Below are 25,525 nucleotides of genomic sequence, written 5' to 3' on the forward strand. Positions count from 1 at the left end.
AGCTTGGCGCGTCTTTCCTGGCGAGAGTTTCTTAAGACTTCCTGATGGTTTCCGCTTCTATTTTTGAGTTACGTATACTGTTTTATTCCTCGCTATTCATTTTACGCAATAGCGTACTCATGTTATCCATAATTTAGTGACATTTAGAATGACTATTTTAATATGTATAACCTATATGCAAATGGGCAGTGTTTACACAAGCAAAGCTGAACCCACTAAGAGGTTAATCTGTCAGTAATACGGCGTCTGCGCCTTCCATTCTGATATCATCGCGGCTCATAATTGGGTTATGCCTATATAGTTTTATACCAATGACGTGCACTCGTGGAGCTCTGCCGCTAGGAACATTGATGCATCCTAATGCTAACTGGCTTTCCCTGGAGAATATCTCTCTTTAACCTTAATAATGCAAATTACTTTTCTGCTCAGATTTTGATGCTTATTCTGAGTAGGTCTCGCCCCTAATTTATGCCTTTGGCACGATGATTGAAATGTGATGCTTGAAAGACAAAACGTCCTGAACTTCTAGCTGAAAAACAAACAAGCGGTATGTCTTCTGGGGAAAGAGTCATTATTACACTTCCATCCTACATGCAGAGAATATTGTAAAACTGTTTTCAGTAGGGGATTTTTTTTAATATCTAAATGTAAAGTTAATTTTCAGCATTTATACAGGCAACACTGGTAATAGTCAGTCTATAGGTGTTTTTTCATTAAAGTGCTCAGATTTAAGTAGGTTGCCCAGCCTTAGGGTACAAGTCTGTAGTCACTTTATGTAACCGCAGACTTTTCCCATGTCGGCAGCAGGCGCCTAATGCAAGCATGGGATTTGCATACATTTGGTCATGTGCCCAACTACAAGTGATCGGCCGCACTCATTGCAAGTGTTTTGAGTAAGGCTGGACACGTCTAGTGGGAATGTGGCCTGAAGTATACAAATTGCCTACTTGTTGTAACATGATGCTCGCTCCAGGTACCACTGTGCGCAAATCCACTACTGGGCAACATCATACTCCTTTGGTTACTCTGCTATTTAAAGATCTATAACCTGTGGGCCACTTTACATAGCGTATATTTTTTACTAAACTAATTAACATTTCTGTGTCAAGTACACAATATTTCTTAATAGTGGGAAAAATGCATTTTTCTATTACAGATCTCCTGATCACTTGCTTTCCTCCACACAGTCATAGAGTTGAATACTAAGATTAGAAGATTACTTAAAATATTTTATTTTTGGGTTTCATGCTACTTGGGATAAATCCATTTTTTATTGAAGAGGTTATATGAACATTGCAAGTTCAAACCCATCCACAGAATAGGTGACAACGTGCAGCGTGCTGAAGGTCTAATTTATAGTATGTCAGTACATTAGATTTCGCCCACAGTTTTTGTGGTTGGATCCACCCCTCTAGTAATTGACAGGTTATCACATACTGTACTATATTCTCAATACTAGCCCTTTAATATAGGTTTTTTGAACCATACTAAATATTTTACAGGGGCCATGAGTAGGGGAAAAATAACAAATTGATGTATACTCACCTATTCTCACCACTGTGGTTCCAGCGAAGGTGGTTTTAGTAGTTGTTCCAGGCTGAAAATCATCTGACCGCTGCAGCCAATCACAGGTGCTGTGGTGCTGTGACAGAGGAATGGTGATATTTCGGATTATGGTCCTACATAAAGCACCAGAGCTGCCTGTGCCTGATCTACAGGTATGACGACATGTGAGTGTGCATTAATTTGTAATTTTCATTCCATCTACTGCACCCATACAGTATTAATATGGCCAGACAATCCCTTTAAGCTCCCTTTAGTGGCATCTGTAGCAAAGAAGATGTAACACTTGAGCGCAGAATCTAAAATACACTGGATTTTTTGTGATTGGGGTCCACTTACATGAACCAACATTAAACTACCATGACGTTCAGCTACTTGTTTGCAGATCAACGTTTATTTGATAGTATATGTACACAGGCCTACCTCTTCAGATGCAGACAGAACGATCTGTAATAGATCAGTAACGGATCTTTCAGTATGCATAAGCTGCCGCTGTTATCAGCAGCGCAGATCCAGATGGGGGTGGGAATAGGGCGCAGCTTCATGAAAGCCCCCCATGACTGCGATTGGCGGGGAGGTTTTCAAACTTGTTATGATGCTGAGGTTGTGACTGGTTATAGAAGGGGAGTGGGAGGAGTTTGTGGGCGGGGTTTGCAGGGGTAGTGGGTGGAAAGTGTGGGAAAACCGCCATTCCACCTTTGGTAACCAAGACAGGAAGACGTCAGCATCTCTTACCTCATGGAGTCTGTGGATGCGCTTATGGCCCGGCTCCAAGACGTCGCCCGCTCCAGGAGGGGGAGGATGGCTTGAAGCCCAGCTGTTGTCCTCCATCCTCGGGGCCTCAGAGGGATCAGGGATGAGCCAGCGGGGCAGGCGGACCAGGCCTCCAGAGTGGCTTTCCCTTGAGGTGACAGCGCGCAGCAGGCGCAGGCTCCGCATCCTCTCCAGGGACCCTGCGGATGGTGGGCGTGGCGGTGTGAGTGCGAGAGTCGAGTGCTGCGCCAGAAGTGCAGGCTGTACAGGAAGTACGACCTGCTCAGGCAGTGCGGCCTGCATTGCAGGACCGTGGGGCGACAGATGGGCACAGGGCCTCCCGGGTGGGCCATGGTCGGCCATCGGCGGGGGAAGAGAGAAGCAGAGGCGGCAGCGGTGATGAACCCGGAAGGGGCTGGCACGGCAGGTACTCCTGGTGAGGTTCCTGCCAGGGTACCTGCCAGACAGAGCGCCAGACAGCGGTTCTCAGCGGGCAGGCAGGGGCAATATGAAGACGTGCTGCCTGGCCCAGTTAATCATCGGGAGGCAAGGAGAACGGCGGGCAGCAATGAGGGGCTGTCTGAAAGTCTGCAGGATGGTGAAACGGACCGGGCTGGCTGGTCCGGGTCTGGGGATCGAGCCAGGTCTCGTTCAGGAAGGAGGTCAGTGGTGCAGCAGTCGTCACACGTTCAGGTCCCGCCTGGTGACGTGGAAGCCAGGGGCGCGGGCCAGGAGCAGCGGAGCAGGGCGGAGGACTCAGAGTCTTGCAGTGAACAGCATGGTGAAAAAGGACGGCAGGAATCCAGATGTCCGGCTGGCGGGGTCACAGCACCCGCGCAGCTGCATGAGTATAGCTCTATGTCTTGTTTGTCGCCCGCAGGGGCTGTGTTGCTAGAAGCTGGGGGGAGTCATGCAGGTAGGATTGAGGAGAGGGGGTCAGGGGGGCCTAGCGGGGCGGAGGTGCAAGGACTGCGGGATATTTTACACAGCAAGTCACAGTTTTTGAAGAGGTTATAGGGTGGAGCAACGAGCGGGGCCGGGTCGTCACCCTTGGGGGCATGGCTGCCAGGGCAGGGATTCGGGTTCCAGTCAGGGAGCGAGGCGTTGAGACATGTTGGGAGTGCCGAGGTGACATCTTCGCGTGTATCAGTTTTGGTCCAGACGGAGACAGAAAAAGGGGAGACGGTGAAGTTGGGCAAAGGGAGTGGTTTATGTGTGCTTTGAATGACCTTTTGGTGCCCATGTAAAGAAAGAGGTAAAAGAAAAGATTTGGCGGGACGAGTACGTGGAGATAATCTCCCTTCTTCCCTTGGAAATTTTTTTAATTTGGATAGGGGGAAGAGGGAAGATAGTAAGAAGTAAAAGGAAGAAAAGCGGAGGTGGCGGCTGATCCACAGACATTTGTAAACTGGTTGCAGGCAATCGCTATATTGGCAAACGTCATAGGGGAAAAGTTTCCTGAGAATTGCTCGGGATTGTTTTGCCATTTGGATGCTATAGGAGAGGCGCATTGTACGTATGTGGGTCAAACATGGCTACGGTACGATGAGCAGTTTAGGCAAAGGAAGGCCTTGCCGCCAGAGATTAAATGGGATCAGAAGGACATTAGGCTTTGGCTGAAGGTTATGGCTCCAGCCAGGTATGGGCAGTCCTTTCATGGGAGCGGAGGTAGCGGCAACCAGCAGTCAGGACATGGAAACGGTAGTCAAGGGACACAGGAAGGAAAGGAAAAATCTGGTACCTGCTGGCAGTTTAATTATGGCCAGTGGAAATACGGGAACAGCTGTAAGTTCAAGCACGTGTGTTCCCATTGTAACGGGAGTTCACATGGAGCTTCAAAATGTTTCAAAAAAGGGAAAGCCCTCTGTGGGTGCCGGTCAAGGGGGAGAGCCCGGTGAGATTTCTAGAGATGGTCCCCTTTCTAAATAGGTACTGTGATCAGGTTAAGGCTAGCATTATTTGGAATGGTTTTGCTGAAGGTTTTAGGATTCCTCCCCCCGGTCACACGGTTCCTTTTTCGGTTAAATTTTGTAGTCTGCGATGTTGCATTCTGAGGTAGTTAACGTTAAATTAAAAAAGGTAGTGAAGTTAGGTAGGATAGCGGGTCCATTTTTGAGTGTGCCAGTTGCGGGGGTGGTTATTTCCCCGTTAAGGGTCGTGTCTAAAAAAGAGCCGAACAAATTTCGTTTGATTCAGCATTTATCGTACCCAAAAGGGTTGTCGATTAATGATGGTATTGCCCAGGATTTGTGTTCGGTGGAGTATACCTCATTTGATACGGCAGTGCAGTGGGTGCGCACTTATGGCTCGAGGGCTTTGTTGGCAAAAACTGACATAGAATTGGCTTTTAGATTACTGCCTGTTCATCTGGACAGTATTCCATTGTTGGGTTGTTTTTTGGAATGGGGGTTACTATCTTGATAGATGTTTGCCAATGAGTTGCGCAATTTCATTTTCGTTGTTTGAGACGTTTAGTACCTTTTTAGAGTGGGTGGTGATGGATGTTACTGGCGTTCAATCCGTCATCCATTATTTGGTTGATTTTTTTGTTTATAGGTCCCCCAGATTCTTTGTTATGTAGAAATGCGTTAGCAGCCATGGCGTGGGTGTTGGAGCGTTTTGATGTGCCGTTGGCAACGGAGAAGACCGAAGGCCCTAGTACTGTTATACAGTGCCTTGCGAAAGTATTCGGCCCCCTGGAACTTTTCGACCTTTTCCCACATATCATGCTTCAAACATAAAGATACCAAATGTAAATTTTTGGTGAAGAATCAGCAACAAGTGGGACACAATTGTGAAGTTGAACAAAATTTATTGGTTATTTTAAATTTTTGTGGAAAGTCAAAATCTGAATAGTGGGCCGTGCAATATTATTCGGCCCCTTTAACTTAATACTTTGTTGCGCCACATTTTCCTGCAATTACTGCTGCAATTCGCTTGGGGTATGTCTCTTATCAGTTTTGTACATCGAGAGACTGAAATTCTTGCACATTCTTCCTTGGCAAACATCTCGAGCTCTGTGAGGTTTGATGGAGATCGTTTGTGAACAGCAGTTTTCAGCTCTTTCCACAGATTCTCGACTGGATTCAGGTCTGAACTTTGACTTGGCCATTCTAACACCTGGATACCTCTCTTTGTGTACCATTCCATTGTAGATTATGCTTTATGCATATGCATATGTTGGAAGACAAATCTCCATCCCAGTCTCAGGTCTTTTGCAGACTCCAACAAGTTTTCTTCAAGAATGGTCCTGTATTTGGCTCCATCCATCTTCCCATCAATTTTAACCATCTTCCCTGTCCCAGCTGATGAAAATCAGCCCCAAACTATCATGCTGCCACCACCATGTTTGACAGTGGGGATGGTATGTTCAGGGTGATGAGCTGTTGCCTTTATGCCAAATACATCATTTGACATTGTTGCCAAAAAGTTTGGTTTTGGTTTCATCTGACCAGAGCACCTTCTTCCACATGTTTGGTGTGTCTCCCAGGTGGCTTGTTGCAAACTTTAAATTACACTTTTTATGGCTATCTTTGAGAAATGGCTTTCTTCTTGCCACTCTTCCATAAAGGGCAGATTTGTGCAGTGTACGACTGATAGTTGTCCTATGGACAGACTGTCCCACCTCAGCTGTAGATCTCTGCAGTTCATCCAGAGTGATCATGGGCCTCTTGGCTGCATCTCTGATCAGTCTTCTCCTTGTTTGAGATGAAAGTTTAGAGGGACGGCGGGGTCTTGATAGATTTGCAGTGATATGATACTCCTTCCATTTCAACATGATCGCTTGCACAGTGCTGCTTGGGATGTTTAAAGTTTTGGAAATCATTTTGTATCCAAATCCGGCTTTAAACTTCTCCACAACAGTATTACGGACCTGCCTGTTGTTTTCCTTGGTCTTCATGATGTTCTCTCTGATTAAGACAGAACCCTGAGACTATCACAGAGCAGGTGCATTTATACAGAGACTTGATTACACACAGGTGGATTATATTTATCATAATTAGTCATTTAAGATAACATTGGATCATTCAGAGATCCACAATAAACTTCTGGGGTGAGTTTGCTGCACTGAAAGTAAAGGGGCCGAAAAATAATAAATATTAAAGAATAAAAGAATAATATTGCATGCCCCACTTTTCAGTTTTTGACTTTCCGCAAAAATTTAAAATAACCAATAAATTTCGTTCAACTTCACAATTGTGTTCCACTTGTTGTTGATTCTTCACCAAAAATTTACATTTGGTATCTTTATGTTCGAAGCATGATATGTGGGAAAAGGTTGAAAAGTTCCAGGGGACCGAATACTTTCGCAAGGCACTGTAAGTTTCCTGGGTATAATAATTGATTCTGAGAGGATGGAGTGTCGCTTACCAGAGGACAAACTGTCGTGACTTAGACTATGAAAAGTGACGTTGAAGGAGTTGTAGTCATTGTTGGGAAGATTCAATTTTGCGTGCAGGATCATTCCCATAGGCCGAATATTTTGCGATAGACTGTCTGGGGCGACTGCAGGGGCGAAGGCTGAGCGCCATTTCATTTGTTTCAATAGGGAGCATAGGGAGGATTTGATGGTGTGGCAGCATTTTTTGGGAAGTTACAATGGTCGGTCGTTGATGCAGAGGGAGAACTTGAACAATTTTGACTGTGAGATCTACACAGAAGCGGTGGGTGGTTTTGGTTATGTGGCCTATTGTAAGGGGAAGTGGAGTATTGGTCATTGGCCGGAGACATTGAAGACGTCGGGCCTTACAAAAACCTTGCTTTGTTAGAATTAATCCCAATTGTTGTGGCGTTCTCAGTCTGGGGAGAAATGTTTCGGAATCAGAGAATTAGATTTCATTGCGATAATGAGTGTGGTCTCAGTGATTAACAGCTTGTCAGCTTCATCTCTCCTGGTGATTAATTTGGTTAGAGTATTGGTTCTCTGGTGTCTTGAATTGAATTCTTGGATTTTGGCAGTGCATGTGCCGGGTGCACAAAACTCAATAGCGAATGCATTGTCTCGTTTTCAGTGGGAGAGTTTCCAGGAGTTGGCACCAGAAGCGGAGGTCTCAGGTGTGGAATGCCCTTCACATCTGTGGCAGGTGATTACGGACAAGCAGGAAGGTTGATTCGGGAGTCGGTTACGAGCCAGACCTGGTCATCATATGAATCGTCATGTCGGGTATGGCAAAGCTGGGTGTTGAGCTTGGGCGAGGTGGAGTCCGAGGAAGATAAGACATTGAAAGTGCTGTTTTTGGCTGGGAAAGTGGCTGAAATGGGTTGGTCAGTTTCAAAGGTGAATAAATTTATTGCCGGATTGGCATTCGGCTTTAAGTAGCAAGGATTGGTGGATGTTACAAAAAGATTTTTGGTTAGACAGGCATTGAGGGTTTTTAGAAGAGGCAAGCAGAGTTTCGATAGGCGGAGACCAATCTCGTTCAGTGTGTTGGAAAGGTTGGGCCGAGTTTTGGAAGGTATTTGTTGTTCCGATTTTGAGTTGACATTATTTAGGTTAGCTTTTTCTTTAGCCTTTTTTGAGGATAGACGAAATCGTATCTCGAAGCAGGGACAGGGCTGCGGGTTTGTTGGCAGAAGATGTGGATTTTTGGGCAGGGGGCATCGTTTTTATGATAAGGAGTTCAAAAACTGATCTGTTGGGGAGAGGTAGACGGGTGGTTTTAGGGCGAGTTAAGAGGCCACTGATGTGCCCGCAGAAGTGTTTGTAGCTGTATTGGCGTTTGTGGTCGGGGAGGGTGGGCCCATTGTTGTGTGACGCGGATGGGGCATTTTTGTCTTGTTTCCAGTTTATCGCGGCCTTGAAAAGGGGACTGGGGGAGTTGGGCCAAAACCAAGGGATGTACGGGTTGCATTCTTTTAGGATTAGGACAGCTTCAGAGGCCGACAGTCTTGGTTTAGATGCAGATACAATAAGGCGAATCGCAGGTGAAGTTCGGACCGTTATTTAATATATATCGGGTTTTGTATCCTGGAATGGGGGTTTTGAATTGGAATCGGGCATTGGTAATTTTTGGTTGGAGGATGGGGTTCATTTAAATGTGATAGGAATTGCTTTGTGGGCATTGGCGATACAGGAAGGGATTGAGAGGGCATTGGTGGCGTTGGGACACTCACGAGCCTGAAGTGTTCAGGGCTACTCATGGTTGGCGGGGGGATGGGGTTCTTGGAGTTGAAGCTGATTGGTCGGGTTAAGGAATTGTAAGTAAAATTCCAGGCAGTTGAAATTGTGTGGGGTTGATCTGGCATTTGGCTATGGGCTCTGGACGGGGTTTTACCCCGGGAGTTTTGGTGGTTGGTCTTCCCGGAACAGGATGTATGATGTATGGACGGCTGAGGGTAACATGGTAATGGAGTTTTCATTTGTTTTGCCAGATTTTAAGCCAGATCTTTTAGCTCCAAGAACCCTCCCCTCATATTTACATTTGTATTATTACTTTTTGTTACATGTTATTGTTTGTTAATAAAATTGGCCGCTGTGGCCAAAATTATCCAAAGAATTTAAGTTGTAGTGTTTTAAAGGGGTGGCACGTTGGTGCGGATTGGCTGCTTCAGAGTGGGGTTGCAATAGGGGGAAGCCGGACTCACCATACGCGGTCATTTTTACACAGGATGATGTGCTGCCAAGATCGATCATCTTTTGTCCTCCATTTTTCCCCGACATACGAGAATTTTACTCGTTTGTCTGATAATCGCCTGTTTACACTGCACAATTATCATGAAACAATCGTTTCTGGCAGGGTGGATTTGATTTAAATCTAACTGATTTAAATCACGATTTAAATCACGATTTAAATCACTAGTCAGTAAGGCTTGATTTAAATCAGTGATTTAAATCAAAGTTTCTACCTAAACTAGTTCTTGCTACTTTAACATGCAAGTAGATGAAGATTTTTAGAATCACTTTTTATATTACTTTTTTCTCCCCAGTTTAATGGGTTAATCATTCATATTTGGACACCACTGTTCTGTTGTACTTAGGAAGGAGAAAAATAATCCTGACCTTAATAACAATTTAAATAGATTTATTCAACTGAAACAATAACAACATTACAGCATAAGTTATTTGCTTAAACAAACATCCATGTTTGTTAACTAATTTCGCTAAACAAAATATATATATATTTTAAGAAACTTAGACTGTCAGCCCAGCAGACACATGAAAAACTTAAATACTACTGTCCCTGCTGTCCTCTGTAGCTCACTTGTCGTCATCTTCATCATCATCTTCTTCTTTGTTCCTATTCATAATCTGGAAAAGAAAAACAAGCTTTCCTGCTTTATTGGGTCCCAACCGATTTCTCAATTTAGAATGAATGAGTCCAAAGGAAGAGAATATTCTTTCAACGCCTGCAGAAGAAGCTACTGCTGTTAAAAGTGAAATCATTACTTGAACAGTCTCTAAATCCAAGCGCTTAAGTGACTTCCACCAGTTTACTGGTGTGACCTTCCTTAAAATATCTTGAGCAAACATATATTTCTTGAATGGTTCCCCCTTAGCTCTGAAGTTTATTATAGTTGGCATTAAAGATGGATGATTGCTGGATACCCATGTCATAGCTAACTCCTCTTCCTCAGCACTTAGGTTTTGACCCTGATATTGGATATTGACAATATTTGCCAAAAAATGAGCTGGAGTCAGTGCTTGTCCCATTCGTTTGTTTACTGCTTGTAATTTAATTCTGTCCATGTGTAGTTCTGTTTTTAAGTGTTCACTCAGTTCCTTCCAAATTTCAACAGCATCCGCAATAAAACAGCTATTTTTCTTTATTTTGTTTAAAGCTTGAGAGATGGGTTTCAGGAAGCTCAGCATATGTTCAACATTTCTCTTAAGCCCAATGTTGAGGATTTTGGCCGTGACAGTGCCATCTATTTTATCTCGATTTTCTTCACAAAGTGTCATCAGAATAGGCCAGTTTTTGATATACTGCTCAAAACAGTCCACCACAGAGTTCCATCTAACATCTTGTGGGAGCGTTAGCTTGGTTCCACCCATCCTTTTCAGAGCTGCTGCAGCAAAGTGATTATTACGGAAGTATTTAGCAATTTCAACAACATTAGCCTTTATTTCTGGAACACTTAAGTCTTTGGCTAAGAGGTGCAGCAAATGAGCACTGCAACCATATGTTATTAGCAGCTTTGTATTCCCTCCCTGCTCTTCTAAATCTCTTCTCATCTTGGATACGTTTGCAGCATTGTCAGTGACCAAACTGCGTACTAGACATTTGAATTTTTGTTCACATGTCGTTATAGCTTTTACTGCCACTTCTTGTAAGTATTCTGCTGTGTGTGCATTTCCTGACGTATCAGTTGTTTGTGCAAGGAAGACTTTACCTTCTTCTGTTGTTATACAAGCACATACAATAGGATCATTGTGGACATTACTCCACCCATCAATACTTAGGTTAACAATTTTACCCTCCAGAGCTGTTGCACATTGCTCCATTTCTCTGTCATACACTTGATCCAGCAGTTTCCCTGCAACATCAGCTCTGCTGGGTGGACTGTATCCTGGTCTCAGTGACTGAACCATATTAATGAAATGTGGGTTCTCAGTCAGACGGAAAGAAGAGTTCGTTGCATAAATAAACTGGGCAATTTTTTCATCAATCAACTCTTTTTATTCGGACTCCCATGACAGCACCACGAGAGAGGGGATCCGCCCCATAGGAACAGGAAACCTACAGATACAAAAGGGCGGTACCTCTCCCACGCATCAGTTGGTTTCCCGTTCCTGAGGGGACGGGATCCTACAGAAGAATGGGATCCCAGGCCGGCCAGCCGACACCGGTAGCGAGGGGGTCTCCTACCTCGGCTTGGTTCGGATTTTCTGGAAGACGCCACGGTGGCCCAGGATGGGTATCACGGCGGTGGCGTGGACAGCAGGGAGCGGCATCCGGAGGATGGCCATCTCCGGAATTAAGCCGCCGCCGGTAAGTATTTTCCCCCCCGGGATTCCCGGCTCCGGCGGCGCAGATAGGTTGCCAGCGCTGTGCAGAGGGCTGCGACCGGGCGCTGCTCCGGAGCTCCCGGGCGTCCCGCGGAGCTTCCGGCGTTTCCGGGGTAGCGGTGACATCAGGGCGGGCGGAGGAGGCGCTTCCGGGTCAGCGCGCTACTGCGCATGCGCGGCGATCCCAAGATGGCGGCGCCCATCGGAAACACCGATGGCGCGCGGTGGGGCGCCAGCTGGGGTAGGGAGATCCATTAAGGGGGGGGAGGGGCGCGGCATGGAAACTGCTGACCGGAGGAGGGGTATTTAGGCGGGACCCGGGCAGGGTGCCTTGCCTTGGCCACATTACTACATGCAGCAGTGTGCAGCAGCAGCAGCAGCAGTGGTGATGGAAAGCGATCGAGAGCAGCAGCGACAGAAGCAAGGGCAGCAGCGGCAGACATCACTGCCGCCCCTGGATGACCTTCGGCAGGTCAAACAGAAAAAGAAAGGGTCCCGTGACAGTAATGCGGGACGAAGTGACCAGTCCACTCGTAAAAGCTCCTCCAGGCAGACAGGAGCATCGGCTGAAAGAAATCCCCCTCGTTCTCCGGTACTTGATTGTGGCACTGGTAAGTGATCTTCGTGAAAGTTCACTCAGTGACGGGACCCCCCTTCTGTGTTTTTCTTTTTCTAGGGAAAAAAAGCTACAAATAAAAATAAACATAGGGAATGCGCACTCTGTGCATGCCCATTACCAGACGCGTGCCTCAAAAGATTGTGCCCCCCCTGTATTCAGCAGACGGTGGCAGAAGAGTCGCCTGCAGTAGCGGCGAGTTTGAGAGACATTGTCAGGGTAGAAATGAGGGAAACCCTAAAGTCCTTGTCTCAGCCGCAAAGTCTAAGGGGCGAGGTCCCGGCGGAGTCTGATTCCTCAGCAGAGTGGAGAAAAAGCAGAGACTCCCAGGCTTCATCTCCCTCGTCCTCTTCAGGAGAAGAGGACTCGGGGCGATTTTGTCTGCCTCTTGACCGGGTAGACAAGCTGGTCAAAGCAGTCAGAGGGACAATGGAGGTAGAGGAGCCTAAGCCCCATTTATCCATGCAGGATGTCATGTTCGGTGGGCTGGAACAGAGGAAGCGGAGAGTCTTTCCGTTAAACCAAAAGATACAGGATCTGATCCACAGAGAGTGGAAAAGACCGGACAAAAGAGGGTCGCTACCACCAGCCCTCAAAAGGAGATACCCCTTCGACGATCCGGCAGTAAGTTCTTGGGACAGAGCCCCCAAATTAGACGCTGCCATTGCGAAGGCATCAAAAAAATCCTCGCTCCCCTTTGAGGACATGGGATCCCTTAAAGATCCCTTAGACAGGAAAGCTGATACCTTCCTGAAAAACACCTGGGAGATGGCGGCCGGGTCCTTAAGACCAGCAGTGGCTTCAACGTGCACGGCCAGGTCCATGATGGTCTGGTTGGACCAGTTGGAGTCACAACTAAAGCAGGGTACATCAAGACAAACAATTCTTGGGGCCCTACCGACCATCCAAGAGGGAGCAGCTTTCCTAGCAGATGCCTCAGCGGATGCAATGAGAATGGCCGCCAGAGCAGCAGGTCTCTCTAACGCAGCTCGCAGAGCCCTGTGGCTAAAGTGCTGGCAGGGAGACATCCAGTCCAGAGCAAAGCTCTGTGCGATTCCATGTGAGGGCGAATACTTATTTGGAACTGTCCTAGACGAGCTGCTTGAAAAGGCGGGGGACGACAAGAAAAAGTTCCCAAACCTTTCATCAGCGTCCTACCGTCGCCCATTTGGTAGAAGGAGATTTGGCCAGGGGAGAAGGCGCAACTCTTCACCTGTTAGAGATCGACCCAGATGGGAAGACAGAAGGAGACGAGGTACAGGCTATATGTTTACACGCTCGTCAAGAGATCAAAAGAAACCAAATCAATGACTAGCGGTTCCCGTAGGGGGTAGACTGTCATCCTTCTTCCCGGCATGGTCGCAGATTACGAATAGTGACTGGGCGCGCAAGGTAATATCCACCGGGCTTAGGTTGGAATTTACCCAGATCCCGCGGGACACCTTTAAACTGACCCCCTTAAGATCTTCTCATCTTGAACAAGCGGCTTTAGAAGCGGAAGTCTTGAGCCTATGTCAGAAAAATGTTCTGGTAGAGGTCCCAGAGGCTGAAAGAGGAAGAGGGTTTTACTCTCCCCTGTTTCTAATCCAGAAACCTGATAACACATTCAGAACGATTATAAACCTTCGTTCCCTTAACGAATTTTTGATTAATCATAAATTCAAAATGGAGTCCATTAATACAACAATAAAAATATTGTTTAAAGGTTGTTTTATGGCAGTCATAGATTTGAAAGACGCGTACTATCACGTACCTATCCATACAGACTTCCAGCAGTTCCTGAGGGTGGCAGTTTCAGTAGAGGGCACAGTACGTCATTTTCAGTATAGAGCCCTTCCCTTTGGTCTCTCAGCAGCACCCAGGGTTTTTACAAAATTAGTGGCCGAAGTTATGGCTCACTTACGAGAGGTTGACGTCTTAATCATTCCATATTTAGACGATTTCTTGATTGTAGGAAAATCGATGGGTCATTGTAAATCCCAGATAGAAAAAGCTAGATCCAGGTTAGAAAACCTAGGATGGATTTTAAACTACGAGAAATCCCGACTCCAGCCCTTAAAAATACAGAAATTTTTAGGATTGATACTAAATTCAGACACTCAGCGGTGCCTGCTACCACTAGATAAATTACAAAAGATACAGGAGCAGGTTCTTCGGGCAATGGATAATCCATCTATGACCCTCAGACAGGCCATGTCCCTGTTAGGTTCTCTAACTTCATGCATCCCAGCAGTAAGGTGGGCACAGTTCCATACCAGAACCCTTCAAAACGACGTCTTGATTAATAGCAGGGCCCTTGGAGGCTCCTTACAAGGTCGGATGTGTCTAAGCCCCTCAACTGTTACATCACTAAGATGGTGGCTTCAGAGCGAGAACCTAGCGTCAGGGGTGCCCTGGATAGCACAGATAACCCGTATTATAACCACAGACGCTAGTTCCTTTGGTTGGGGAGCCCATATGGGGGACATAGTGGTACAGGGCCAGTGGGATTCTAATTCTGAGAGAACTATTGGCGATAGAGCGAGCAGTCAAGAAACTCATTATCTACCTGCAGGGCCATCATGTGAGGATACACTCGGACAACCAGGTAGCGGTAGCATATGTCAACCACCAAGGTGGAACCCGCTCCAGCGCTCTGATGCAGATAACAGAACGGCTCCTCCAGATAGCAGAGAGAAATTGTCTATCTTTGACCGCGCTCCACATCAGCGGAAAGGACAATGTAAGAGCAGACTTTTTAAGCCGCAAGGCTCTAAGACAAGGAGAATGGGCTTTGAACAAAGACATTTACCACCAGATTGTCCGCAGATGGGGCCAGCCAGAGGTAGACCTCTTTGCCACCAGAGAAAACAGAAAAGAAAGATTGTTCTGCTCTCTGAACCCCAGGGAAAATCCCCTGGCGGTGGATGCCCTACTGATAAGATGGGACTTTTCTCTGGCATACGCCTTCCCACCATTGAATCTTCTTCCCCTGGTAGTCAGGAAGATCAGAGAGGATCAGGCAAGAGTCATACTGATTGCCCCCTTTTGGCCCAGGAGGACCTGGTTCGCGTGGTTGAGGACCATGTCGGTAGGCGATCCCTGGGTACTACCGAACCTTCCGGATCTCCTCTACCAGGGGCCAGTCAGCCACCCACAAGTAGCGAGACTTCATTTGACGGCGTGGTGTTTGAAAGGTCACTATTAAAAAATAGAGGGTTCTCCAAGAACTTAATTGACACCCTCCTAAGAAGCAGAAAATTAACCACCACTAATATTTATGCTAGGACCTGGAAACGCTTCCTATCCACCTTTCACTTTGACATCAGAGATGGAATTCCCACGAAACATATTCTGGAATTTCTCCAGAAAGGTTTCGAATTGGGTCTCTCCACAAGTACGCTAAAAGTACAGGTTTCAGCCTTAGGGGCCCTGTTTGCAGCTGATATTGGAAAAGATTATTGGGTAGCAAGGTTCATCAGAGCAGCGGCCAGATCGAGACCTATACACAAAGACAGATGCGTGGGACTTAAACTTAGTCCTTACAGCCATGACAGAAAGTCCGTTTGAACCTTTAGATTCCGCCTCACTAAAGATTATATCCCTTAAAACAGCATTCCTGGTAGCAATAACATCCGCACGTAGGGTGAGCGACATACAGGCACTCTCCAGATTGCCTCCTTACACAGAGTTCTTACAGGATAGAGTGATCCTAAGGCCAGATCCAGCATACCTTCCCAAGGTAGCAACACAATTCCACAGGACACAGGAGATAGTTCTGCCTTCCTTCCTCCCTAATCCAACCAACCCTAAAGAGCAGAAACTTCAGGCATTAGATATTAGGCGGTGCTTACTGACATATTTAGCAGCCACGGATCCTTGGAAGAAGGAGAACGCATTATTCCTATCCTTCCAAGGTTCCAGAAAAGGATACAGAGTATCAAAACGCACATTAGCAAGGTGGATTAGGGAGGCTATCTCTCTTGCCTACACAGCAGGTGGCGGTCCGGCTCCACAGAACCTGAGGGCACATTCCACTCGGGCCATGGCATCATCCTGGGCAGAGAGATCTGGAGTATCAATTGATCAAATATGTAAGGCGGCCACCTGGTCATCTCCTTCCACCTTTTTTAACCACTATCGGTTAGACATGGGTGCCTCCTCAGACCTCATCTTCGGGCTAAGGGTGCTGCAGGCTGTAGTCCCTCCCTAAGTTAGTTTACATCTCTGTAATTCTCTCGTGGTGCTGTCATGGGAGTCCGAATAAAGTATTAAGTTACGTACCGGTAACGGTATTTTTCGGAAGCCCATGACAGCACCCTTAGTTCCCTCCCTTGTTCACATATAGGGGTGCACTCCTTAGAAGTTTGTTCATAGAATCACCTTATGTGGGAGATGGTATGAAATAATTCTGTTAAATAGGGTAGATAGGTTGTATATATCATATGTTGTGTACTAACCATGGTAGCCTCTCAAGCTCTGTAATCCAACTGATGCGTGGGAGAGGTACCGCCCTTTTGTATCTGTAGGTTTCCTGTTCCTATGGGGCGGATCCCCTCTCTCGTGGTGCTGTCATGGGCTTCCGAAAAATACCGTTACCGGTACGTAACTTAATACTTTCTAATCTGCTAGTTCTTATCACAAACCTATCTATGGTGGTTCCAGGAGGTAAAGGTTTTTTCTTCCTTTTGGGTGATGGTGATATGTGGCTGTGGGTGTCTGATGATGATGCTGCTGCTGCTAATGAAGCACTATCCTGGATGGATAACTCTGAAACTGTAGAACAGGATGATGGTGATCTTGGAGGTGGATAGTTTCCAGAATCCATGAATTCCCCTAAACAAAAAAAGTCAATGCTGTTATTTTATTGTTTATACAATTTCTGCTTATTGTACACAACACATCACTGCCCCTGCCCCAAAAGGAATATTTGTTTTTCTTCATAACTGTACCAAATGACAGTAACATGCAGTAATAATAAGAAATATAATTTTTCTCACACATGACAGTTCAGTCTTTAGAAATAGGATTCAATAAAAATGTTTACCAACCTGAAGATCCTGCCTGTTCAGAAGTGTTTCTTTGGTCATCTTCATCACCGCACTTCTCATGATGTTGCCTCATTCGCGCCACCAGGCCTTGCATCTGTTTGTTGCATCGTTTGCATTTTGCACGCATGCCTGCCTTACCGATAGGCGAAGGAGCTTCATTAAAATATTCCCAAACTGGGTCTCTTTTACGGCCTGCTGCCATTATAAGGAAAGAATGTAATAAACCTCAGATCGTACACACAAACAGATCCAGACTTGTCTGTCTGTGGCTATGCTGCAGTATTGTGCTCAAAGTTTCACTTTCATTTTCTTGTCTGCTTGCCCTTCCTCCTCCTCACACTTAGATTCACATTCTTCTTGTGTTGGCAGATCTATTCCACTCCAAACAATCAGAAACATATTGTCTAACTTCTTGGACTTGGCACTGAAGGGGTTGATTCTGTATTCATAGGTTTGTAGAACAATAGGATTAAGGTCTTTTTCTCAACTCTGTTCATGTTGTAACATTTTTGCCGTGAAGAAGAGGCTGGGACCTCTGCGGAGTCAAATTCAGTTTTGAGAACTGCGTAAGTAAAGCGAGCGTCTGTGATAATATAGGAGAGAAACTGCCCACTAATCCTACAGAAACCTCTGGAAGAGCATGGCATTGTGAATGTTACACATATACAGCCTTTATTCTACTGAGTTAAACAACTCAGCTTTATCTCATGATGGAAGAACCTTTGGATGGTAAAATATTTTTCTCAAAAAGCAGTTTATTGAAAAAAATCCGATGTAAATAAAAAAAATCCGATTATTTTTTTTTTTCATTAAAAACATTGATTTTTATCCACCCTGGTTTCTGGAACACTCGTCAATGATTATCATGCGTGTAAATGATCCTTTAGTCAGGGAGCTTATTGATGCTACTGTTCTATATATAAAATTCAAAGTCAAAATAGGTTTGATTATTTTTATTATGCTGTATTACGAGCAAGGATACATTTTACTTTTCAAAGTATGCCATAAAATCACCTAAACATAATTATACAGTGTTTAAAACAAAATTTCAGGTTTCGCATTTCCAGTTATCATGTCTTTATTTCCTATTAGAGAGACACTTCGCTCAGTCTCTCAGTGCAGAAATTAGCTCTATTTGTCCAGAAAATCACTTTTCAACATCGTTGACAGATTTGCTGAAAATTATACAAAGCATAATTTTAAGGGCTACTATTTGAACAAGATATTTCACACCTGCTTTTCTAAGATGGGGAATTAATACATTTCAATTAATTGTTTTCTTATGCGTTATTTATCTGAATATGAAAGGATATACATATAAACCACAGGTCATATCTTTTCATGATCAGGTCGGCAATCTGGGTCTGAGCACTTCAATTTTTACTGATAACACTGTTCAACAAATTTTCATGAATTCTCTGCATTTAAATAAGGTTACTTATGTTTCTATGCCCATAAGGGAACAGAATAGTGGTATATCACTAAATAATTAGCTCTAGTTTTTAAAATAGAATCCTAGAATGTTAGAGTTGGAAGGGACCTTTAGGGTCATCGTGTCCAACCCCTTTCTCAATGCAAGATTCACTAAACTATATCTACCGCATTTTCCTGATCCACCCAGTCAGTAATTCCATCTTAGAAGGAAATTAGATTAATACCCTAGGATATAATTCATCTGGACCAAGAGATTTCAATTAATTTAAATTAGCTAATTGTTCCCTCACCAGCTCTCTGTTTATAGATAGTGTGGATTCTTTTATTGTTTTGATGACACTGCGAAGATCATTTAATGTTACAGTTGCTTTCTTAGAGAACACAGATTGCAAATAGAAATGTAAAAGTTTGGCCTTCGCAACATCATTTTTGACCACTTCACAGTTTTCAGCCTGTTAAAATCCTATAGCATCTTTGACTTTTCTTTTACTTTTGTCATACCCCCAAAATCCTTTTTTAGCGCTTTTGGTCTCCCTTACAATTCCCTGCAAACTGCATTATGTTCTTCTTTAGATATGCCCTCCGCTTTCCAATTATTATACACTTCTTTTTTCCTTTTTAACAAGTGATTAAGTTCTGTGTTCATCCAACCTGGTCTCTTTAACTGCTTCCAATTCTTCCTTCTTTTCAGGTTTGCTACTGATTGTGCAGTAATAATTTCATTTAGCTAAATCTCCCATCCTTCTTGGACATTTATGTACTTTAGAACACCCAGCCATTGGTTCTTTCCTACCCTCTTTCTGAGTCCTGATGTTCAACCTCAAAGTCTTGAGTCCTAGCTGGTCTTCCTCCTCTTGTAATTCAAAATTCGAGGATAGCATGATAGCATGATCGGCCATTGTACACAGCATGACAAGGCTATCAATCATAACTATGGGTCGCCCTCCCAGGGCTGTGGGGTACTCAGTACCGGGCCGGTGTCGGCGGGATGTGTCACAGCAGCGGTGACCCGGTCCGTGGCCCTGGGCGCCCAATTAATTGGGGAAATTGAATGGTAGAATGAAGTGAATGGAATAGTTTTGTGAGTGACGCCACCTGTGTTGTTCGGCAAGTGAGATGTTAGGCCGACGCTGCATGCAGATCCTCCGGGGCTGGTGGTGTGTTGCAGCCAAGATGGTGAAGCTCCCCACAGGTGAAGCTGTAGCCCCAGGGCAGTGTAGATGTAGGGGAAGAGGAGAGGAACAAGCGGTGTAGAAGCTGGTACCCAGATGTAGCAGTGCTGGGTGCGTTGGCGCAAGAATGAATGGAGGACACCAGGGCTTGTAGTTCCAAAGCTTTACTCACAGTCTGTAGTACACACAGGTGCCTGCCTCCGTGCCGTGTCCTCCGGGTCACGGACTCTGTCAACCTCCAGGCAAGATGGAATGCTCCCTTCCAACACTTCGCCAACATGTGCCTTTCTGAACATCTCTATAGTGCCTTTAAGTGTGAAGTACTCCTAGTACTGAGTTACACTGGAGTGCCTCCTGACAGATGTTCCCAAGAACTCTACTTGTACGGCAGACAGCTGTAGCCTGCTTCGGGGACTCCTCACTCCTGAGTCCTGGCTCACTATCCAAGTTGCTGTTGTGCCCCAAGTCTTAGATGGGAGTAATGCATTTACAGCCCACTACTCCACCGGTGTCTGCTGCAGGACCATTAGCGTCCATACAACCTCGGGGACCGGGCCCTGGCCTTGCGCTTAGAACTTCTACGCAGGGATCTCTCTTAACCCACGTCCTCTGTTCCCTTTTACTTCTTCGTTCCGTACTTGTCTTTCTTTCTTATGGAAGATCAGGTTTCAGTTCAATGTCTTTCTCCTTTCCTTTCCCGTGCCAGCAGACCCAGGTCACTGAGGTCTGCTGCAGCACCTCCTTCCTCCATCCCTCTCTCAGGGATATTCTTTCCCCACTCCTCTCTGAGTGGCTTCCTCTCCCAGACTGACCTCCTGACTGACTGAAACTCTGAACATTCCCGCTCTTTTATGTATTCTCAACTCCACCCGCCTCCCAGCACGTTTCGTGTTCCATGCAGGGAGCCACCAAAGGTGCTCTGCTACTCTCTAAGGCTAGTTTCACACTAGCGTTTTGGAGCGCAGCGACGACCTGCGCACGGCCGCCGCTAAGCCCCGCCCCCTGCCACGCCTCCGTTGGTAGCTCCACCTACCGGCGCATGACGCTGCATGCGTCCTCTATCTTTATCACTGGGGGCGCAGGCCGTGCGCAGTATGCGTTTGGCGGCGCATGTGCCTTTTTGACGGTGCGCCGGCGCAACCAAACTGCAGCAGGTTGCGTTTGGCGCAGGTCGGCGCACCGTCAAAAAGGCGCATGCGCCGCCAAACGCATACTGCGCACGGCCTGCGCCCCCAGTGATAAAGATAGGGGACGCAGGACACATGCAGCGTCATGTGCCGGTAGGCGGAGCTACCGGCGGAGGCGTGGCAGGGGGCGGGGCTTAGCGGCGGCCGTGCGCAGGCCGTCGCTGCGCTCCAAAACGCTAGTGTGAAACTAGCCTAAGCAAGGAGCCGCAATGTGGCTTTGCTGAACTACTCTGTTGTGTGGGGTGCGAGTGTTGGAGCGTGGTCAGGAGCCTCCAACTTACCTGGATGGTGGGACACCACACCTTAGGAGGAGGTGCAGTACCTCTGTGGCGACCGAGCCTCAGGGGCGCCACAACTACAATTCAAGGTTGAAATATGACTATTAGGATAAGATATAGGATTTTTTTTATTACGATAAAGAACTATATTTAAAGAAGCCGCTAAATCTTTTATCAAACTTCGCAAACTGGATGAAGCTTATGATTTTAAAACCGTTGTGCTCTTACAAAAAAAAAAGTTCAAAGACAAGCCGGATCCATGCTTTAGAATTTTTCTGTCACGGTAATCTTCAGATAAAGGAGGATTAGACTGGATCAGTTTGGTGCTAATGCCAGGATCATTGATGTACTTCCCACAGTTTCTATATTCTTTAGAAGCGAATGAAGTGCAGCAGCAATATTGATGACCTTGGCACACAGCAGTATTTTCATCTAAAAAATAGACTTGCCTCTTTATAGCTAAAGGATGAAACTCTGCGCAATTATGAGTTGTTCCTTATAATGAAAGTTCACATTTCTGTGAGACAGATCGAAACCTCCTACTGTATGGCTTCTGAAGTATTGTAATCCATGCGATCTAGAGAGTAGAGAGTATTCACCTAGGTTATCCATCTGGCAATTGAAATGAACACTGAGACTAGGCCCTAGTACCTGTAGTCTAGAGCATCGATTCATCAAGATCGGTGATTTTCTCATCGGTCTTGATGAGAGGGTGTGCTGGAGTCACACACCTGATTCATGAAGAGGCGCACGCAAAGTTTTGACTCAAAATATAAATTTTCCACCTCTTTAATTTCCTAGATTGACATTTGGATGGAAAGTGGGCGTCCTATCTGAAATGTGCGCCCAGCCACTAAGCATTTGGAGAAGTGCTGCCTGATCGCTTGTAGAATTAATAGGGATGAGAAGGGAATCTGTATGGGCATGTAGGTCATAGGAAGCTTAATAAAGTGATACCTTGATATCTGTGTTCCGATGTCGTGCTCCAGGATTAGAAATATTAGTGTGCTACTTTCAACTATGGACTCTAAAGAGTATTGCAGCTAATCCTGGTTCAATTGAAATAGTAGCTCTTCCGCTGTCTACACCAACCTATTGCAAATTTTTCACCTCTTTAATTTCCTAGATTGACGTTTGGATGGGAAGTGGTCATCCTATCTGAAATGTGCGCCCAGCCACTAAACATTTGGAGAAGTGCTGTCTGATCTCTTGCAGAATTAATAGGGATGAGAAGGGAATCTGTATGGGCATGTAGGTCATAGGAAGCTTAATAAAGTGATATCTTGATATGTGTTCTGATGTCGTATTCCAGAGAAATCCAGGTTTTTTTTATATGTAAATATGCTATTCCGGACTATGGAGTAGACACCGATATATGTAAGAATCTGTCTCCCAAGGCTTATTTTACATGAATGAGGAGTTACTAGTGTGATGTATAATGGCTGCTCTCTTCTGTTTTGATCTCACTACAGAGCTGTGTGTGATTATACCTGACACATCTGCAGGTTCCTCTCAGCTTCCAGGTCACAGGCAGTGTTACAACACAGCAGAACTGTGAAAGTTGCAGCAAATGTGTTTGTAAGGAGACAAAGTTCAGTTCACAACCTTCCGTAACCTCTCCAACCTTATACCCATTCACCCAGCCCCCGCTTCCCCAGTCCCACTAACAGGAGCTCTGTGGAACGCTCGCTCTGTCTGCAACAAGCTTTCCTACATCCATGATCTTTTTGTCACTACCAAACTCTCCTTCCTCGCCATCACCGAAACCTGGCTCACCCCTTCTGACACAGCCTCTCCTGCTGCACTTTCGTATAGCGGCTTCCACCTTTCTCACACCCCCCGCCCCAGCAGCAAACATGGTGGAGGAGTTGGTTTTCTCCTGTCAGATACCTGCTCCTTCACCCCAATCCCACTGCCACCCTCTGTTACCCTCCCTTCCTTTGAGGTGCACTCTGTGCGCATCTACTCCCCCTCCAACCTCCAACTGGCTGTCATCTACCGCCCCCCAGGGCCAGCCACCACCTTCTTTGACCACTTCACCACCTGGTTACTTCATTTCCTTTCCGCGGACATCCCTACTATCATCATGGGCGACTTCAACATCCCCATTGACACTTCCCTCTCAGCTGCCACTATCTCTCACTTCCTCCTTCGGCCTCACTCAATGGTCTTCTACAGCCACCCACAAAGATGGCCACACACTGGACCTCATCTTCACCCGCCTCTGCTCCCTATCTAACCTCTCTAACTCACCTCTTCCTCTCTCTGACCACAACCTGCTCACATTCTCTTCCCTCTTCACTCCATGTCTACAATCCCCACCCCACAAACTTTCACACCCTCGCAGGAATCTTAAACACCTTGACCTACACTCATTCTCCGAATCCCTCCTCCCTCTTACAGATATAAGTTCCTTACACAATGCGGATGACGCTGCCGCTCTATATAACACCACAATAGCTGTAGCTTTGGAATCCGCTGCCCCACTTACACATACCAAAACTCGCAAAATCAACAGACAGCCCTGGCACACCAGCCTGACCAAAGAGCTGAGGCGAGCTTCCAGGGCTGCTGAGCGCAGATGGAAAAGATCCCACTCCAACGAGCATTTCATCGCATTCAAACAGTCCCTCACTACTTTCAAGTCCACACTCGCCACAGCTAAACAAACCTACTTCTCATCTCTCATATCCTCCCTGTCTCACAACCCTAAACAGTTATTCAACACCTTCAATTCTCTCCTCCGCCCCCCAGCACCTCCTCCCTCCCCACTCATCTCAGCTGAAGACTTTGCCTCATTTTTCAAGCAGAAAATTGATAACATCAGGGACAGTTTTGGTCAACAACCCCCAGAGCCCTTCCTCCCGACTTCCCAGCCCTCCACCTTCAAAACCAACTTCTCCACCATTACAGAAGATCGACTCTCCACTCTACTCTCAAGATCACATCTCACCACCTGTGCACTCGACCCGATCCCATCCCACTTCATCCCAAACCTCACCACAGTCTTCATCCCAACCCTAACCCATCTCTTCAACCTATCACTAACAACTGGTGTTTTCCCCTCAAGCTTTAAACATGCCTCCATCACACCTATCCTCAAAAAGCCCTCTCTTGACCCATCCTCTGTATCTAGCTATCGCCCTATATCACTTCTCCCATACGCCTCCAAGCTACTGGAACAACACGTCTACCTTGAACTGTCCTCCCATCTCTCTTCTTGCTCCCTCTTCGACCGCTTACAATCTGGCTTCCGGTCACACCACTCCACTGAAACTGCCCTTACTAAGGTCACCAATGACCTCTTAACTGCCAAGAGCAAGCGACACTACTCTGTCCTCCTCCTCCTGGACCTGTCGGCTGCCTTTGACACAGTGGACCATTCCCTATTATTACAGACCCTCTCATCCCTCGGCATCACAGACTTGGCCCTCTCCTGGATCTCATCATACCTAACAGACCGGACATTCAGCGTCTCCCACTCACACACCACCTCCTCACCTCGCCCCCTATCTGTCGGAGTCCCACAAGGTTCAGTCCTAGGGCCCCTGCTGTTCTCTATTTACACCTTTGGCCTGGGACAGCTCATAGAATCTCATGGCTTTCAGTATCATCTTTATGCTGATGACACACAGATCTACATCTCTGGACCAGATATCACCTCCCTACTAACCAGAATCCCTCAATGTCTGTCCACTATTTCATCCTTCTTCTCCACTAGATATCTGAAACTCAACATGGACAAAACAGAATTCATCATCTTTCCCCCATCTCACGTGACCCCCCCTACGAACCTATCAATTACAGTAAATGACTGCCCACTCTCCCCAGTCCCACATGCTCGCTGCCTCGGAGTAATCCTTGATGCTGATCTCTCCTTCAAACCACATATCCAAACCCTTTCCACTTCCTGCCGACTTCAACTCAAAAATATTTCACGCATCCGTTCATTCCTTACCCAAGAATCTGCAAAAACCCTAGTCCATGCCCTCATCATCTCTCGCCTTGACTACTGCAACCTCATGCTCTGCGGCCTCCCCTCAAACACTCTCGCACCCCTCCAATCTATTCTAAACTCTGCTGCCCGACTAATCCACCTGTCCCCCCGCTATTCCCCAGCTTCTCCCCTCTGTCAATCCCTTCACTGGCTCCCAATTGCCCAGAGACTCCATTACAAAACCCTAACCATGACATACAAAGCCATCCACAACTTGTCTCCTCCATACATCTGTGACCTCGTCTCCCGGTACTTTCCTGCACGCAACCTCCGATCCTCACAAGATCTCCTTCTCTACTCCCCTTTTATCTCCTCTTCCCACAATCGCATACAAGATTTCTCTCGCGCATCACCCCTACTCTGGAACTCTCTACCACAACATATCAGACTCTCACCTACCATCGAAACCTTCAAAAAGAGCCTGAAGACCCACCTCTTCCGACAAGCCTATAACCTGCAGTAACCACCGATCGACCAAACCGCTGCACGACCAGCTCTACCCCCGCCTACTGTATTATCACCCATCCCTTGAAGATTGTGAGCCCTCG

General features: G+C 46.2%; 1 protein-coding gene across 5 annotated transcripts in view; it reads left to right on the top strand.

Annotated features, from left to right (window-relative positions):
* PAM (peptidylglycine alpha-amidating monooxygenase) overlaps positions 1–25,525 on the top strand; it is a 250,259-nt gene that overhangs the window by 68,951 nt on the left and 155,783 nt on the right. The window lies entirely within an intron of this gene.

This window comes from Dendrobates tinctorius, unplaced genomic scaffold (genome assembly GCF_039654945.1).
Source record: "Dendrobates tinctorius isolate UK_male_01 unplaced genomic scaffold, ASM3965494v1 ptg000003l, whole genome shotgun sequence".
NCBI lineage: Eukaryota > Metazoa > Chordata > Amphibia > Anura > Dendrobatidae > Dendrobates > Dendrobates tinctorius.